Source organism: Capsicum annuum, chromosome 7 (genome assembly GCF_002878395.1).
Source record: "Capsicum annuum cultivar UCD-10X-F1 chromosome 7, UCD10Xv1.1, whole genome shotgun sequence".
NCBI classification, from domain to species: Eukaryota; Viridiplantae; Streptophyta; class Magnoliopsida; order Solanales; family Solanaceae; genus Capsicum; species Capsicum annuum.
In genome coordinates, this window is record NC_061117.1 from 188,176,497 (window position 1) to 188,196,113 (window position 19,617).

Consider the following 19,617-nt stretch of genomic DNA (forward strand, 5'->3'; position numbering starts at 1 on the left):
GTCCTGCTGAATTACCTGGAAGTTGAGACTTTTTTGAAGTAAGGAGATTAAAATTTTAATATATCTTATTTGTTTACTCATTTCCTTAAAGAAACTAATTGTGTTTCGCATGTTGCATCTTTAGTTCATTTAAGACTCAATACCATGAAAATCAAGTGTATGAATTCTTTACAACATGGTTTAAAAATGAGGTTCATAAGTTTAGTAATATTTCTACCAAATTTAAACATTTACACATTCCTCAACAAACACTATATATATATATATATATATATATATATTTAGGTACACCACTCACCAAATGCAACCGCATACGATCAGCTCTTGTGAGATATTTCTTTAGGTCCAGTTGAATCTCATAAAATGTCCCATTACATAGTAAATGCGTTTAAATTTTTCACCAAACAACACTCCAGAACAAGGAAAACAAACAATAGTAGTGTTTGGGTTAAGGGTGATGATGATGTCGATTACTTTGGCATCATACACGAGATCTTAGAACTGGAGTATGCTAGTTTCCCAATAAAAAAAATTGTCCTCTTTTGATGTAAGTGGTTCATTCCAAGCACAAGAGGCACAAGAGTACATAAAGAGCATAACATCATCAAAGTGAATCACAATAGGTTGTATCCTATTTACGATCCATTTGTTCTAGCGCAAAATGCTAAACAAGTGTATTAGACTCCTTATCCGTTGCGCAATAACAAGTCTGATTGGTGGGCTGTAATCAAAACAAAGCCTATAGGATGGGTGGAAGTTGAGAATGTGCTGAAGACTACATATCAAAATGAAATGCATATTGATCACCAGCTAGTGGACGTTGACTTCATGGACAGTTTGAATCACCTAAAAAATATATTTGAAGATGTTAATATTGCAGAAGAAGAGGCTGAGTGGGTAAGATATGAGGAAACCTCCGAAGAAGGTGAATGGTTTAGTGGAGAGTCTTCAGAAGAGGAGGATTAGTTGTGTTGGTTGTATTTATTATGTATTGATGTCTTTATGCTTTGTACTATATATTTACACTTTATGTTTCTTGTTTAAGTTTGATATGTAATATACTATTTAAGATTGTTGTTATCACTTTTCCATGATTTATATAGTAATAAAAATATTCTTGTCTATATCTCGTGTTGTTGATGCAATTTGAAATGTGAATTAGTAACTTGAAATTAATTACTTCGATTGTTTTCTTATATATTCATTTTGTAGGAAGTAACTACTTGTTAACGTAACATAATTTAGATGTCAGTTAGAGGTGAAAAAGGTAACACAAAAGTTGATACTACAAAACCAAAACAGAAAACACAACCTCTACCTTATAGAAGACCGATAGGTATTCATATATCTGAGGGCTGGTTTGCTGATGTGTCAGCACGACCCTCTATTCTAGGTCTTCTGAGCATTTGATACTACTCCTACACATGTGGGGCCACTTCATAGGTCTACACTGACTCATTCTGCTCCTATGACCGTGCCACCACCAGCACAGTATTATCGGATGGACGCTGGCACATCCAGACATCTACCTTCATCGATACCCTCCTGCAGCAGTCACACAGCTTCACACAGTGATTCTACTAGATCTATTGGGTTGTCAGATCTTCAACTTAGAGGCACTCCATCTGGTTCTTCAGATTTGCCCATGCCAGTGCATCCACCATCACTTACTCGGTAGCCAGGAGATAGAGATGATTCTAGGAGGATTTATCTTGTTCCATTTGTGAGAGGGTAAGATTTCTAAATATAATAACGTTATTAATTTTTCATTAAAATATTATTATGCACTATGAAATTACTGTTTAATCTTGTGTTGTAGGTTTAGGCCGGATGCTGGAGTTGGATAAAAGGCGCGAATATGCATTACTCGGCACTTTAACGGCTATTGACAGGGATAGAATGTTTGAAGAATTTAAGGTAAAGATTTAACTTATCGACTAATTATTAACACTTTTTTAGAACAAAAGATTGAATATTATATTGTTGTTATAGAAATTTTACTGGTGGGATGATGCAAATGCATTTCTTATAAAGAGGAACTTTTTTATAAGATGTAGAGCCAGATTAATGATCTCTTGGATTATGCCCGAAATAAATTGGTAAAACCTAAGTGGATTCCTAAACCCTCATGGAAACAGTATCTTTGCCATTGAAGTAGCAAAGATTACCAATTGTTGAGGGTAAAAGGAAAGAAAGCCCGGACATCGTCCAAGGGTGGCTCCCTACATACTGCGGGTGCCAGAAGTACTCTTGCTGTGCTAGAAAAATGGTATGTAACTTTTACAATTTTAATTATTTAATTATATTTAAATTTTATTATTATTTGAACATTGATAATTTTTTCATATTCAGGAAAAAGAAAAGGGTAGGGAAATACCAGCTGATGAGCTAATCGAGGAGACTCGTTTGAAAAAAAAAAAGAACCCGATTGATGAAGATGTCTGAGTTGAAGCTCATGCAAAAGCTGTCCACGTAAGAAATAAATTTTGAATTTATGAATCTTTTTCTCACAGTTGATATTATTCAATTATAACTACTTTAATATTTTTTGACTTTTAGTATTAACTTTACTTTGAATATAGGACGAATATATGTGTCTAGTTGGTGAGTATCAGAGTAGTTAGCCTCCTGAAAGTCAGGGTGACCCAATACCCCAACATGTAGAGGAGAAGTTATGGTTCCTGCAAATAGAGGTCATTTCTACAGATACCATAAAAATTATTTTGACTATAATATTAGGTGTTCGTCTGGCACTGCATACTCTAGCTCTTCAGTTGATAGAGAAATAATTGAAAAACTACAAAATACGGTTTCTAAACTCACTGAAGAGCTTGTTGCATAGAGAGAGAGGTTTGCTGAATAGAGAGAGAGGCGGAAGAAGACGAAAGAGACAACAGTATCACAAATCAGGATGCTGCAGTAGCAGTTCAGCTCTTTCATTCAGACTAAGGAGGTTATTCCTCCGTGTCCTGGTGATGCAGTTCGGGATGCAAAAGGTCTAGGCCCCATGGATGATTTCAACACGAATGACGTTATGGAAGACGACGATGATGATAAATTTTAGTTTTTTTTTTGTATGTGTCGTACTGTGAATTTAGACATTTTGTTGTTTGAAACTATTGTTGTAGTTTTTTGATACTCACTTTTGTTGGACATTTTGTATGTGTTGTACACTTTTGAAAGTACTAACATTTGATTTTTTGTTGTCGTTGCTGCTGTATTTACATTTCGTTACTGCCATATTGCATTGTTGTTGCATGCTGTATTTGGTTTTTGATTTTTTTTTCTAAATTTTTCAGAAAAATCGACCACAAGTGGTCAATTTTTGAAAATTTTTTTTTCAAAAAACCCACCACATGTGGTCAATTTTCTATTAAATTAATTTATTAAAAATCGACCACAAGTGGTCGGTTTTATATTAAATAAATAAATTAATTTATTCGAAAATCGACCACAAGTGGTCTTTTTTTTTTCCTAAAATTATTTTTTTCAATTTGAATAAAATAATAATGAATTTTAAAAATACATATATATATTTTTGATAAAACCGACCACTTGTGGTCGGTTTTTAAAAAACCACCACTACTTTACCGACCACACACTTTTAGTTGATTTTGTCGATTTTACCCTTTTTTTTAGTAGTGACTCTGGACCCCGACATTGACTCCCGACCACAAAACCCAACCCAAGACTCGAACCCCAACTCCCAATCGAAATTCGACTCCGACTCTCGATGTTGATTCCCGATCCGAATAGATAGATTTATGTAAAAAAAAAAAAATTATTAGGTGAAATTAAAAGCAAATAATCAATTACATCATAGAACTTTTGGAGGTAAATTTATTGGTAGAGAGTATTGGAAGTTAGGATATATAAAAAAATTAATACTTCCTTAAAGATTGATGACGGAGATCGTAGATATATAAAACATTAAGGCTTGATATATATATATATATATATATATATATATATATTACTATCTGTTTAAGGGGAACTTCATTTGAAAGAGTGGATTACAATAATTTATTGTTAATTTAGATAGATCATTTAAAAATTGAAAACATGACGATAAAATAAGTTGTAAAGAAAATTAAACTAAAGAAACAGCTAAATTAAAAGGAAAATTATCTACTCTTATCTTCTATTCCGCAATTTATAACATGTTTGTTCAAACTTGTACAATCGAAATTATTCAAAAAGTGTTTGTGTTTTTCAAATAAGTACTTTTAGGATAAGAATCTCTACTATGTTAGAATTGAATTAATCAGAAAGTACAGATCAACGTTATGAACAATCCTGAAGAAGATGGCCTCTATATTCTGTATGTAAACACCAACTATCAATCATGGAAACATTAAGTGTAAGTCAAACAACTTTACCATAAGACAACAGATGAATGTCTAATATATAAAAAAGCTCATAATAAATTGTATATTACATAACTTCAAGAAATATATAGTAAGTTCAGTTCAAATCAGAAGGAACAATTCTCGGAATCATTGATGGCATCTTTATTTCTAAGTATACACTAACAATCAACGATGAAAAAATTAACAGTAAGGCAAACAACTAATGATTAAAAATTAAGTCCTTATTATGATATAGCTAATGAATTTTTAATATGAAGGAAAGAATTCGTAATGACTTATTCTCTCCGTCGCACAAAGAATGATTTAGTTTGACTTGGCACAATGTTTGAAAAATAAAGAAGACTCATGAATTTTATGGTGCTAAATTAAAGTTATGTCAAATGTACCAAAATATTCTTTAATCTTGTAATCTTAAACATGTCACAAGAAAATTTGAAATTAAAATATTGCCAAAAAAAGTAAAGGGGCATTCTTTTTTAAACATATTAAAAAGAAAAATAGGTCTTTCTTTTAGAAACGGAGAAAGTATATATTACATAACTTCAAAAACAAACTAAAAACATGTAGTAATTGGGGCTTTGGACCGTAGGTCAAAGACTTTTAAAATGAGGTGTGAGTGACATAAGTATTAATTATTGAGTGGAGGTAACAATTACTTTATTATGGATTAAGAAAGTTGGGGAAGTTTGAAAATAACCCAAAAGTTTTTAAATTTATACTTTGATCCCAATGTTTACCTAATATAACAGAAAACGAAGGTAAAAAAAAGGCATCTTTCTCTCTCTTCTCATCCATTGTTGTTTTCTCTCTCTTAGCGATTTTTGTTGTTTATTGTTTCTGCTGCTTTATTCATCATCTTCTGCTTCATTATCATCACTTCTACTTAATTATCATCTTCATCTTCTTCTTATCAACCACTTTTTATTGGTGGTGGTGGTGGTGGTACAACATTACTGCTTTGATTAATTTCTTACGTCAAATTTTATTTCCTACATCACTTTCCACTTTGGCATTACTTCATAGGTGACTTTGGTAAGTAAAATTATAATTTTTATTCGTATTTGTCATCTGGGTACACTATTGTTTTTCCAACAATGGATAGAACCTTGATCATGAATTCAACATAAGTTCCCACAATTTAAATAGGTTAATCATCTGGTGCATCAGATGAGTAATCTGTTGCATCAGACTATTTATTTGTTGCATCAGACTGTTTATCTGTTGCATCAGACTTATTATCTGTTGCATCAGACTGTTATCAATTTCATCAGACTGTTTATCTGTTGCATCGAACTAATTATCTGTTGCAACGAATGATTAATCTGTTTGGAACAACACAAATCAACCCCTGCCACAAACCCAACAGATAACCAATATGTTTCAGCTCTTGCTATTGCTACTGGATTCAAAATTATTCCTTACGTTCAATAACCCGTCCCAAATTTTCTAATTTGATTTCTCATTTTACTTGTCTTTTTCATTAATCAAGAAAAGATTAAAAAAAATTCATATTTTACCCTTTGCATTAATCACTCTTTCTTCAAATTAAAATGGAAACATCATTTAATTGGGGGACTATATGCCGACCCACGTTAAAAGCTTTCTTCTCTTATGAAATATCGATTGAATAGCAAACAATGGTTATTTCAAACACGTCTACTATCTCACCAACTGATCAGTGGGTTATGATAAACTAAACATGTTATTAATTATTTTTCTTAATCAATATGACATCTTAATTTGGGATAGATAATTTGAGATAGAGGGAGTATGAATTAAAACGTCAAAGTCAAGCAACAAACTAGTCATGTATTGAAACATACTATTTATCTGTTGTATTAGAATGATTATCAGTTGCTTCAGACTTCTTATCTGTTGCAACATATGAGTAAAATGTTTTGAACAATACATCATCCCCTGTATCACAAACCCAACAAATAAATCTTTCTATTGCTACTGAATTCTAAATGATTCCTTTTTATGTCCAATCGTCAACATGTTTGTTGAGAAGATAATAGACAGAATGAAAATTAAATATGAATTAAAACGTCAAAGATCAAACATAATCTTTTTATTAAATAAAAGTAAATAAAAATACATATAATAGATGAAAGAAAAATAATAATCTAATTACTATTATTGTTATTAATATCATCATTTTCAGCTGGTCAATCTTCAACCGGAAGTAGCAAGGCCCTCCTCAGCCTGCGTATCTCGTGGAGCATTCTTTCTCTAACTCCTCGCAGTTCCCATTTCAGGTCATGAACTTGATTCTGAAGTTCATTCACGGCGTCTTGCTGAAAAGCAACATCCCACACTGGGTCGGCCATAATCTAGAACACATGGGAATCGACAAAAAAATTAAAATCAAAAGTAAAGATCTTAAGGAATAACCGAATTTAATACAACATATAATACAAATTGGAAAGAAAAAAACTTAGAAACTTACCTTAGTCAGGAAAGATAAAGTGGTGGAAGTGCAAGTGTAATATGAAAGATAAGATGTAATAAATAAATAGAGTGTAGTTGAATGAATGATTTAGTAAGGAAGGACCTATTCATAGAGGATTGAATTTGAATGAGAGGCAAAAAGGCGCGACTGCTTACCTCCATTCATTAATTATATTTTTGATTAAATTAAGAAAATAAATATTATGATAAGTCATGACTTTGCAGATTATTATTATTAATTAGTTCTTTCCAAGAACCGTTTTATTGAGTTGTGACAACAGATTAAATATTTGTTGCATCAGATAATTCATCTGTGACAACAGATATCTCATCTGTTGCAATAGATATAAAATTTGTTGCATCAGATAAACTATCTATTGCAATATATAATCAAACTGTTCACCTCCATTTATTAATTAAATTTTTAATTACTATGAAAAGTCATGACTTAATTAAATTAAGAAATATTATGATAAGTCATGACTTTTCAGATTAGTATTATTAAATAGTTCTTTCCAAGAACCGTTTCTATTAAGTTGAGACAACAGATTCTATAACTGTTACATCAGACAACACACAATACATATATCATCTATTGCAACAATAGAGAGAACCTGTTGCATCAGATAATATATCTGTTGCCACATATATCTATCCTTTTTTTAAAAAAATTATCATCATATCATTAATTCAAATTTGCTAACTTTTTTACTATATAAATTTAAAAAATACCTTCCCAATAACTGTTTCTTTAATTAATAACTATTTTTATTGAGTTCTGGCAACAAATTGTATATCTGTTGCATCAGGTAAACCATCAGATGCAATAGATATTCCATCTTTTGCAACAAATGGACGATCTGTTTTAATTTTTTTTTATTTCTTCTAACAGCTGATACATCAGTCGCAACAGATGGGTAATTTGATGCATCAACAACACTGTTGAATCTATGTGTTTTTGATAAAAAGTCACGATTAGTTATTAAAATTAAATAACTATTCTTTTACTACGATTATAAATTGTGTTTATCATTTATTTCCTTATTACGTATTTACTTACGAACCATTTTTCATATTAAATAATGGGAAATTCATGTCTTTTTTTCCCCTCTCAATAACAATAAACTTTTTTTTTATTAATAATCGCTTGTTGCAACAGATGATCGATCTGTCGCATCAGATTAACCTCCGTCGACATATATTTTTGAATCCCTTGGGTAGATCCGATATACAAAAGGAGGAAAATAAAATACATACACATGCTAAAATAAAAGAAACATAACCTAATTATAATTACTACTATTATTATTATTATTATCATTACTATTATTATTATTATTATTGCCAATCAGATATTTTTCATCCGGCAGCAGCAGGGCCCTCCTCAGCCTTTCTTCGAAGTTGGCCAAATCCCTCTAGAGTTCATCAAATTGCCTTTGAAGTTCCCACAAGGACTCGATATGAATCTTTTTGTATGAATCTGGATCATCCATATTTGTATTGTAAGTGTAGTAGAATGAACGAGTTAGAGTATGGAAAGAAGGCCGGAGGGAACTTCAAACAAAAAGCCACAACTATTCATATCCCTTAATTAAATAAAACTGGTGATTTTTCGAATATGTAAATTAAAAAACATAGATCTAAAGACAACTTTTTATTATATTTCAAAAAGAAAAGAAAAATTCTTTAAAATAAATCTAACAGATGGTTAATCTATTGCAAAATATATTCCATCTATTAGATAACTTCCAACATATTGATAATCTGTTGCAACAGATGAATTATCAGTTTGCTTTTCCAACATGTGTGGTGTCTGTTGCAACTTGCTAGTCATCTGTTTATTCAATTTAAGACATATATCGGCTAGGAAGAATAAGGTGTGTGCAGATGGATCCAGTACCATATGTGTGGGAGTTAAGTAAGTATTCCTGATAAGGTCATCGAGACAACACACACAAAGTACAATGTTTGTGTGAATACAATTTTTAACTGATTAGGCACTGATCATTCAAACAAGATCCTGCATTGTACCGTCAAGTTTGATGGTTCGAATTGATAAGACTGAGGGCCTCATGAAGATAGTATAGACACCCTATTACGAATTACTTATGGTTGTTTCTCGTGTTTATACGTGTCAAGTTTTGATAAGGGATTAATATATAGTGTCATTGCAGGAAACTAATAGCGATTGGACTTAACTTTAAGTGTGCATTGGACTCTGAGAACACCTTTGAAGCATCGCACTGCATTAAACAAGAATGAAAAATTAATATAGTTATTAACCTAGCCCAAATTTTATATGGTTGGGTTGCTTGGGGTAATGATCATATGCCAGAAGGTGCGGTAGGAGAATTCCTTCGAGGGAAAATGGATGGTTGAAGAAAGACTATATCATTCGAGAGCTAATTGAAGAAGAGACATAGGGTAGAAAGTGTAACTTCTAGCAAATCTGGCCGATGGAATTATCTTAAAACATGAGAAATTTGAGTCAAGCACAAATATGAAAGTGTATCCGGTAATGTAATTTCGTCTATTATCTCTATGAAAGAAAAATAATGTAGATGGACACTTTGCTAGGTAGTTGCGACTATGTAGCGTGGTCGGGATTATTACCTAGATAGAAAATAGGAGAAGACCAAGAAAGCTGCCTTAAGGGAGGTTGAAATAATGTACATTAGGTCTAAAAAATTTACGCCAACAGTAACTGCAGTTAAAGTAAGGAATCTAAGAGAAGGTGGCAATTTCTAAATTTTAAATTACATCTCATGCCTTCTTGTTTGTGGTTCCGATTAGGTCCACACCTGTTGACCTAACTGGAACCACAAACGATATTGAAAACAAAATTGAGTATCATTATTTTCTTAGCAATATAGTTATAATAAATTGTGTTTTCTTGCCTTAGAATGCTTTCAACATTCCTTGGATAAGATTAGATTCTTGTTGTAGTATGTGAATCCCGATAATTTTCAATCTTGCTGCTCCAGATTGCTTATTCTGGATTCAAGTAGGTCGTTACCGTCTGCAAAATTGGTCAAGAGTTCCCGATATCTTGTGAGCTCGATTAGGAACACTACCTTCAAAGTTATGGCATTGAAGAAGTCCTTCAGAATACTTTCTTCAGAAGCCTTAAAGGATACATGGAGGGTCGTTGTGTTTATTTTTAGGTCAAACAATGTTGATGCATACTCAAGATGTGGTCCCAAAAGTTGAACAACATACTTTTATCGAGCGTTGCTCAATGCATCTTGCTCAACCAATTTGATAAATTAATAAGCAAAGGAGTTACGTAGCATGTGATCTAAACCGACTCTACCAAGCCTATCAAACGTTATGTAACTTTAGGCTCATTACCCTATCAAAAAAATTTGACTGAGTTAGTGCACGAATCAAATGAGCTCAATATCTAAGCCTTTCTGCTGATCGTTCTTCTCTAATATAGATGATAAGATATCTGTTATGCAACTTTAGGAGAAGAGCGATCAACAAAAGGATGAGAGATTAAGATCATTTGATTCGTGCACTTACTCGATCAAATTTTTTTATAGGGTAATGAGCCTAGAGTTATGTAATGTTTGATAGGCTTGGTAGAGTTGGTTTAGATCATACGCTACGTAACTCCTTTGCTTATTAATTTATCAAATTGGTTGAGCAAGATGCAATTGGCAACTCTCTATAAAAGTGTGTTGTTCAACTATTGGGACGCTATCTTGAGTGTATATTAACACATTTTGACCTAAAACAAACACAGCGACCCTCCATGTATCCTTTAAGGCTTTTGAAGAAAGTGTTCTGAAGGACTTCTTCAATGTCACAACTTTGAAGGCAGTGTTCCTGATCGAGCTCATGAGGGATCAGGAACTCTTGACCAACTTCGAAGATGGCAACGACCAGCTTGAATCCTAAATAAGCAAGATGGAGCAGCAAGCTTGAAAATTATCGGGATTCACATACTACAGCAAGCATCTGATCTTCTCTAAGGAATGTTGAAAGCATGCTAAAGTAAGAAAACACAATCTGTTATAACCATATTGCTAAGGAAATAATGGTACTCAATTTGTTTTTCAATCTCGTTTGTGGTTTCGGTCAGGTCAATAGTAGTGGACCTAATCGGAATCAAAAACAAGAAGGCATGAGATAAAAATTTAAAATTCAAAATTTTTTACCTTTGCTTAGATTCCTTACTTTAACTGCAGTTGTTATTGGCGTAAGTTTTTTAGACTTAATGTATATTATTTCAACCCTCGATTCCCTTAAGGCAGCTTTCTTGGTCTTCTCCTATTTTATATCTAGGTGATAATCCTGACCACGCTACCTAGTCGCAGCTACCTAGCAAAGTGTCCATCTGTATTATTTTTCTTTTAGAGAAACAACAGAAGAAATTACATTATCGAATACACTTTTATATTTGCACTTGATTCAGATTTCTCATGTTTCAAGATAATTCCATCGGCCAGATTTGCTAGAAGTTACACTTTCTTCCCTATGCCTCTTCTTTAATTAGCTCTCTGATGATATAGTATTTCTTTAACCACTCATTTTCCCTCGAAGGAATTCTTCTACCGCATATTTTTGTGCATGATATCACCCCAAGCAACCCAACCATATAAATTTGGGCTAGGGTAATAACTCTATTGGTTTTTCGTTCTTGTTAGATGTAGTATTAGGCTTTGAAGGCCTTCTAACGGTCCAATGCACACTTAAAGTTAGTCCAATCATTATTGGTTCTCTGCAATGATGCCAAAACTAGATCCCTTTACAATGCCTGACAAATAAATATGAGCAACAACCGACATTAAATCTTAATAGGGTATTAGAACCATATTCATGGTCCCTCAGCCTTATTAGTTCGGACCTACCAAACTTAACTATAAAGTTGCAGATATCTTGTTTGAATGATCTATGACTAATCAGTAAAAACAATATTCACAAAATTAATGTACTCTATGTGTGTTTCCACGATAACATTATGAGTAATACATACCTCCCACATATGAAGTGGTTCCATCTGCATGTAACTTATTTCTTTGAACCCATCCTTACTGCAGCCTCTTGTGATGGTCCAACAAAAATTGATCAACTGTTAGTTCCTTATATCTATAAAGAAAAGGAAAAAAATTGATGTCACAAAAAGATTACTATTCATTATTCAATAGATGTGGGGTTTGTAGCATTATATGTAGAGTCTATTGCATCACATGTGGAGTCTATTGTATCAGATATGGAGTTTGTTGCAATATATGTAGATTTTTTTGCAACAAATATGGAGTCTATTGCAACAGATGTGGATTCTGTTGCAACAGATGTGGAGTTTATTGCAACAAATGTGGAGTCTGTTGGAATACATCAAACCAACCTTGCTGGTGGTTTGATTTGTTCCAATAGTTACTCCGTTTGTTGCAATATCAACAACAGCCTAAACTGCAAATAAATGAAACAAAAAATTAAAAAATAAGCAATAAAGAAACAACAACATTTATTCCAACACCATCAACAACAAAGAAGCAACATCCTTTGTTCCAACACCATTAACAACACCACACCATAACTTCCAACAACGTCAACCCCACTAACAACATCAATAATAGCATAAACAACAAACAAACAAACAAAATAAATAAAAAAATGATACTCCCAACAAGACTTTTAAACTTCTCCCAATAAAATACTTTTTTAGCATATTGTAATAAAAATTCTTGATTCGTTTATTCAAAACTTAAAAGTTCCTTCGAATTTTTTAAATATATATGATATGGGTAAATGGTAATTAAATAAAAAATAGATGTAAATAACTTGCAAAGAAGAAGAAGAGAATAAAAGAGCAATAGTAAACCATACCTTAACATCAAAAGGGGATCAAAACGACAATTTTAGTCAAGGAAAGATATGGATTGGTTTAGATCCGAAAGGATCTTTATGAGAAAGAAAAAAGAAAAGAGAGGAGAGAAAAAAGGTTGTGATAACCCTAACCTAAAGAGGAGAGAAAGAAAAAGATGAGAGATGAATAAAATAAATTTAGGACTGAAGCTGAGGAGAGATGAGCTAATTCTAGATATATCATGTACGTAGACATGGGTTTCAATATTCATTAATTAATATAATTAATATTCATTAATAATTTGAGGGGCACAAGGAAAACTAGTGACATTGAAAAGACAAGATAAGACTACTCAATGAACACATTTTTGAGTTATCCAAGAAAAGAAACTCTTCATTTTTTACCGCATTTTCTAGTACTTACTACTTTATCTCCTTGGACAGAAGCTTGCTTTAAAATTAAAATAAAAGATTTTCAAACAGATATGTCAGTTGTTGCAACAGATATAAATATTTGTTTAAAAAACCCAACAGCACAATAATTTGTTACAATAGATATCAATATCTATTTAAAAATCCCTTTCCGTTTGATAATTAAATCAGATATGTTAACTGTTACAACAGATATCAATATTTGTTTAAATATCCTAACAACTCAGTCATATTTGACGACAGATTTAAATGTCCATTTAATAATTAAATCAGATATATCATTTGTTGCAACAGATATGAATATCTGTTAGAAATTTCCAACATCTCAGACATTTGTTCCAACAAATTTAATTATCTAAATTGCATGGTGTTTGTAATGCGTTCATCCCGACCCGAGTCATCGATCGATCACTCTGAGTTGAAATGACTTCTCTTCAACTCAATGTTAATATAATGATAGTACCTAAATTAATTTAGGTGGAACTAGGGATGAATAAATGAGCTCACAGGGTCAACTACAAATCTAATTGAGTCATTACCTAAATTGCATGGTATTGGTATTACGTTCATCCCGACCCGAGTCATCAATTTATTACTTTGAGTTGAAATGGGTTCTCATAAACTCGATATTAAGATATTACTAGTACCTAAATTGATTTAGGTGGAACTAGGGGTGAATGAATGAGCTCACAAGGTTAACTACAAATCCAATTGAGTCTTTGCAATTATATTATATGGGTATTGCGTTCATCCCAACCCGAGTCGTCGATTAATCACTCCGAGTTAAAATGAGTTCTCATCAACTCAATGTTAAGATGGTCACAGTACCTAAATTGATTTAGGTGGAACTAGGGATGAATGAATGAGCTCACAATGTCAACTAAAAATCTAATTGAGTCTTTACAATTGCATGGTGTTGGTATTGCGTTCATCCGATCCGAGTTATCGATCGATTAGTCTGAGTTGAAATGAGTTCTCATCAACTCAATGTTAAGATGGTGATATACCAAAATTGATTTAGGTGGAACTAGGGGTGAATGAATGAGCTCACAGGGTCAACTATAAATTAAATTGAGTTTTTGCAATTGCATGATATTGGTATTGCGTTCATCTCGACCCGAGTTGTCGATCGATCACTCTGAGTTGAAATGAGTTCTCATAAACTCAATATTAAGATAGTGATAGTACCTAAATTTATTTAGGTGGAACTAGGGATGAATGAATGAGCTCACAGGGTCAACTACAAATCCAATTGAGTCTTTACAATTGCATGGTGTTGGTATTGCGTTCATCCCAACCCGAGTCGTCAATTCATCACTCTGAGTTAAAATAAGTTCTCATCAACTCAATGTTAATATAGTGATAGTACCTAAATTTATTTAGGTGGAACTAGAGATGAATGAATGAGCTCACAGGGTCAACTACAAATCCAATTGAGTCTTTACAATTGCATGGTATTGGTATTGCGTTCATCCCAACCCGAGTCATCGATCAATCACTCCAAGTTAAAATGAGTTTTTATCAACTCAATGTTAAGATAGTGATAGTACCTAAATTGATTTATGTGGAACTAGGGATGAATGAATGAGCTCACAAGGTCAACAACAAATCCAATTGAGTCCTTGCAATTGCATGGAGTTGGTATTGCGTTCATCCCCACCCGAGTCATCGATCGATCACTCTGAGTTTAAATGAGTTCTCATCAACTCTTATTTTAAAAAACATATCTTTTAAAATTTTTAAAATTAATTAAGATCAATTCGGTCCAAATTAATAATTTCAAAACTTGTTAATTTTTTCCAAAATTACAAATCAACCCATACAAATCATCCATTTGCGTGAAAAACTTTTCATTTCAAATCTAAAGTTCTCGCTCTTCTCTCTCTCTCAATAATACAAACTACAACTACTCAACATATTGCTCAACCCTTCAAAACAGGTCTATTTTTTTCCCATTTACAACCGCATATAGTTGTTATTTTTAACTTTATTCCCACTTGTATCCATCATTTTCTCTATCTTCATAGGTAACAGATTTTGATAAGAGTTCTACATTTATTCTTTATTCTAAAAATTGGGCTTTTTAGTTAATGATAAAAAAGAGGACTTTTAGTTATATTAACTTCGAGAATGAATTAATAATTTTGAGTTTCGATGCTAAGAAAGTAGGAAGCACCCGAGAAAACCCTAGTTTTCTTCTCATTGTTATGTTAAATGTTATGGTGTTGTTGGATGGTGTTTGCGGTGTTGTTGGTGGCTGTTGTTGGTGGTGTCTATAGTTGTGTTTTTTAGTGGTGGTGTCGGTGGTCTTGGTATTGGTATTGGTGGCATTGGTGGTGGCATTGATGGTGGTGGTGGTGGTCCATCTGTTGTAACGGGTGGAAGATCTATTGGGAGATATTAAATAGGTCTTCTAACAGATTCTCCATCTGTTCCAACTGATGGGTTATCTGTTGGAGTATTTTTTTTGTAATGTGGCGTAGAATAATTTATTGAAATTTGTCCATCTGTTGCAACAGGTGGAATATCTGTTGGGAGATATTAAATAAGTCTTCAAACAGATTCCCCATCTATTCCAATTGATGGGTTATCTGTTGGAGTATTTTTTTGTAATGTGGCATAGAATAATTTATTGAAATTTGTCTTACCTTTTTAAAAAAAATTACGCAGACATCAAATGCAATGTATTTTTTATTTTTCTATTGTTTGTAGTTAAAAGATTTCTCCCAAAAGAAAAGAAACTGAAAGTGGATCAACTTCTGCCCACCTAACAAAAAAGGCTAGAGTACAGATAGATTCGGAGAAAGTTCTAGAACAATCTCAATCAGGGCAAAATGAAGCTGAGGAAAGTGATAACTCTTTCTCACCAATGGGGCATGAAATAATATTGAAATCCTAGCATGATTTTGTCAAAACTATTAGTATCGATGGATTTTGAGTTACGATGTTGATGAATAGCTCTAACGCAGTATTTCATGATGTTGTACTTAAATGTCAGTTAGGAAAACCTTTTAACAAACTTAGGAGTATTATGAAGAAGAAAACATAGATGGACTTTTTAAAAAGAGCTGTTTTGCATACTTTCTTGAGCTGTCTGAGGCCCGCCCTCTCCGTTTCCCAATGATCATGGTATATGACCTTCTCCAATGCAGGATCAAGTATGCGGGGAATAATGAAGGTTCAAAGAAGGACAAAAAAAAGATTGATGAAGATGGTTAATCTGTTGCGATAGATGGGTCATCTATTGCAATAGATTACCTGTCAATTATAACTGGTGCAACAGATAGGTAATCTGTTGTGATAGACGATCCATATTTCACAACAGATTAACCATCTGTTGCTCTGGTTCTCTGAACCCCACTCAATACATTACCCATCTATCCAAATTATGCACAAATGGGGAATCTGATGTAACATATTGCCAATCTATTTCGACATATAGATCAGCTGTTACGGAAGCTAGATCGTCTGTTGCATAAGTTGTCTATGTTACCATCCATGTAACCCTAGCCCCATATAACCCAACTGATTGCAAATTATTATTATATGATTTAAATGCCTCATGTCTTTTTTTATAGGTTGTGCATCCTTGGATCGTGCCTACCATTGATGAGCTGGGGATGACTTCTTTTTTTACTCTAGGTCCTTTTGATACTAAAGAAGACCCAACGGTGGAGCTAATAAAGAAGGAATTTTTTGGAGCAACATCCATAAGAAGAGCAGTTAGGCAAGGTCATCCTAATATTGAAGCTCTTCACAACCAACCTCAAACTACAACAGATCCGTGTGCTTCTTCTGGGGGTCTTGCTAGTGGAGTTGTTTGTGATGGTGGAATCTATCCTGTTACTATTGCCAGTCATGATTATGAGCATGTTGGTGCTCAGCAAAAAATAAATACTTTTGAAAACACCCCTTGCACAGGTCCTCCCTCTCACCCCTACATTAGTCCCTCTCACTCTTACAATGGTCCCTCTTACCCCTCCTTTCCCTCATGTTCTCATTACAAATGCAAAATGTGCAAGGACAGAGAGGATAAACTTCTTGAAAAGCTAGAGGCTATTGCTGAAGCTGTCGAGAAGTTGAAATCCAGAAAGGGTGTCATACCATCCAACGAGATGAGGGATCCATGAACTCCTACAATGGAGGTAAGGAGGAAGAGAAGAAAAATTAGACAAATTCTCTCCATTCTAAAATCAACAAAAATTACAACTCCTCTCACTCTAAGAGTTTTTGAAGTTCAGGGGCCGCCGATGAAGGTGTACATATTCGCGACGCTTGGCAAGGAGAAGAAGAAGGAACTGGAAGAATTTATGAAGACGAAGGTTCAAAAAAAATACATCATGCATTCATTTGCCACCAAAGACTTCATGAATATGACAAATATATATGTGTGGTACGAGGACAATGTAAGTTTACTTTTGATAACCTAGCCTTCTAATATACTCCATGAAGAAGAATCTATGTAGTAGATATGTAATCTGTTGCAACAACTTGGTATTCTATTGCAACATAATGCATATCTGTTGCATAAGTTGTGTTGCTGGGTAATCTGTGAACTGATTCAGAGAACCCTCTGCATCGGATTCTTTCCACTGTGTTTTTATTCTTTACAATTACTAACCTGTTTAAAAATTATCTTCTTATCCCATAGTATGTTGATGAAATTCTCTGCGCATGAAGGGCAGGCAATTAGCGTACTCGGATGCTTATGATGTTGCTGATAGGTTAATGGACCTCAAATTCTACAACAATTTGAAGGATAGGTACACTTCTCTCTGTGAGCTAGCTGGTATCGATGGCCCGAGATTTGATAAGTTAGTTTCTACGTTCCAATGGGATAAAGAAGAGATTAAATATGTTAGAGGGAAGAGTCCATATCCATACGGCAAGAGATGGACCAAGGCAAAAAGAATCCTTACAGTCATGAACGTGGATGTCACACATTTTCTCACTGTTGAGATACTACTCTATGAGGAAAAGATTAAGGTTTATGATAGCAACTTACCTGTCTTAAGCGAGAAGACATTTTTAACCCATATGCAACCACTCTTGAAGTTGTTGCCCAAGTTATTGATACAGAGTAAGTTGATGGATCATTTGCCGGCTGAAGTTTTAACGAAGGAATCAAGAGATTTTAAAGGTTGAAATAAGAACATCCAACTCCCAAAAAATACAATCGGTGCCGCGTGTGGGCTGTACTCACTTTCATACATCGAGTGTTTGCTGACCGGTACACAAATGACCGGTATGTGCGACGCCGTTGTGGGAAAGTGTAATACCCCATATTTCAAACTAGGATGAAAATCTGTTATTCCTATGCGTAGACATTTCAAAAGCCTCGAATACTATGTAAATTTAGTGAGATAATAAATTATGTACTATAGGAATCTATTTGAGCATGAATTTAGATCATATAGGTCCCCTAACTCAAGTACAAGTTGAAAGCTTTCCTATCGTTCAAGTTTTAGTAAGCATCAAAACTTGGGTCAACTTCAATCGACCATAAATAATTTTATATGAAGGAGTGAATGTCTTACTATATATAAAATGAAATATCTTTGAATTATCTTTCCAACGATACCAATTTCACCCAAATCCAATATTGGAGCAAGGAGTTATACCCATTTTACTCCAGCATGTCTGGCTGGAAAACTGGTGACGACAATTGTGACAAGCCATCACGTCCGTGACGGTCTATCAGCAATGTCGTCAGACCTGGGCAGATTTCTGACCCTGGTGATGACATTTTGTGACAAGCCATTACGCCCGTGACGGCCTATCACCAATGTCGTCAACCTTAACCAGAAACTCAAAATTTTACCCTTTTGTGAGGACAATTCGTGACGGCCTATCACCAACTTAACGACTTGTCATGAATGTCGTCAGTTATTTTTCTCAGCAATTGAGGGATGATTTAGTAAGGGTTTTTTGGTCTTTTTCCTTTACTTCCCATGACTTATAACCCTTAAGGAGCATATTATCTTCCATTCTCTTTAGTTAAATATCTGAAAAAGCTCTCTCGTACACTCTCAACCACAAGATTAGGGTTTCCCCTAGAGATCAAAACTCTCAATAATAAGCCCTAGAATTTTCATAGAAGAGTCTATTTCAAGGAAATTTCTCCTTCAATCTTCACGAATTCTTAATCTACGGTATGCGTAGTGTTCATCGATGGGTTCCTTTCATCCATGGAGCTCAAGAATCATGTTTTAAATTATAAATTGTGATTTTCTTATTATGTTAAGAATATATTCATATTGATGAATGTTGTTTGGATTCAAGGTTGTATCTTTATGTGTTTTTCATGAAGCATATGAATACGTTAGTTGAAACCCATGAATTTTGGATGGATTAAGATTGTCAAATTGATAAGCACACCTATGACTTAAAGAGTGCATGCAAGGTGTTTGATAAAATGCTTACGATGCTAGAAATTCATGTTTACATAGTTCCATGATATCTAAATGCCAAGTTTATGTTAGCTATATACTTCAATATGAATTTCATGCTATTGATGTGTTGCTATTATTGTGGTATGAAACATGTATGA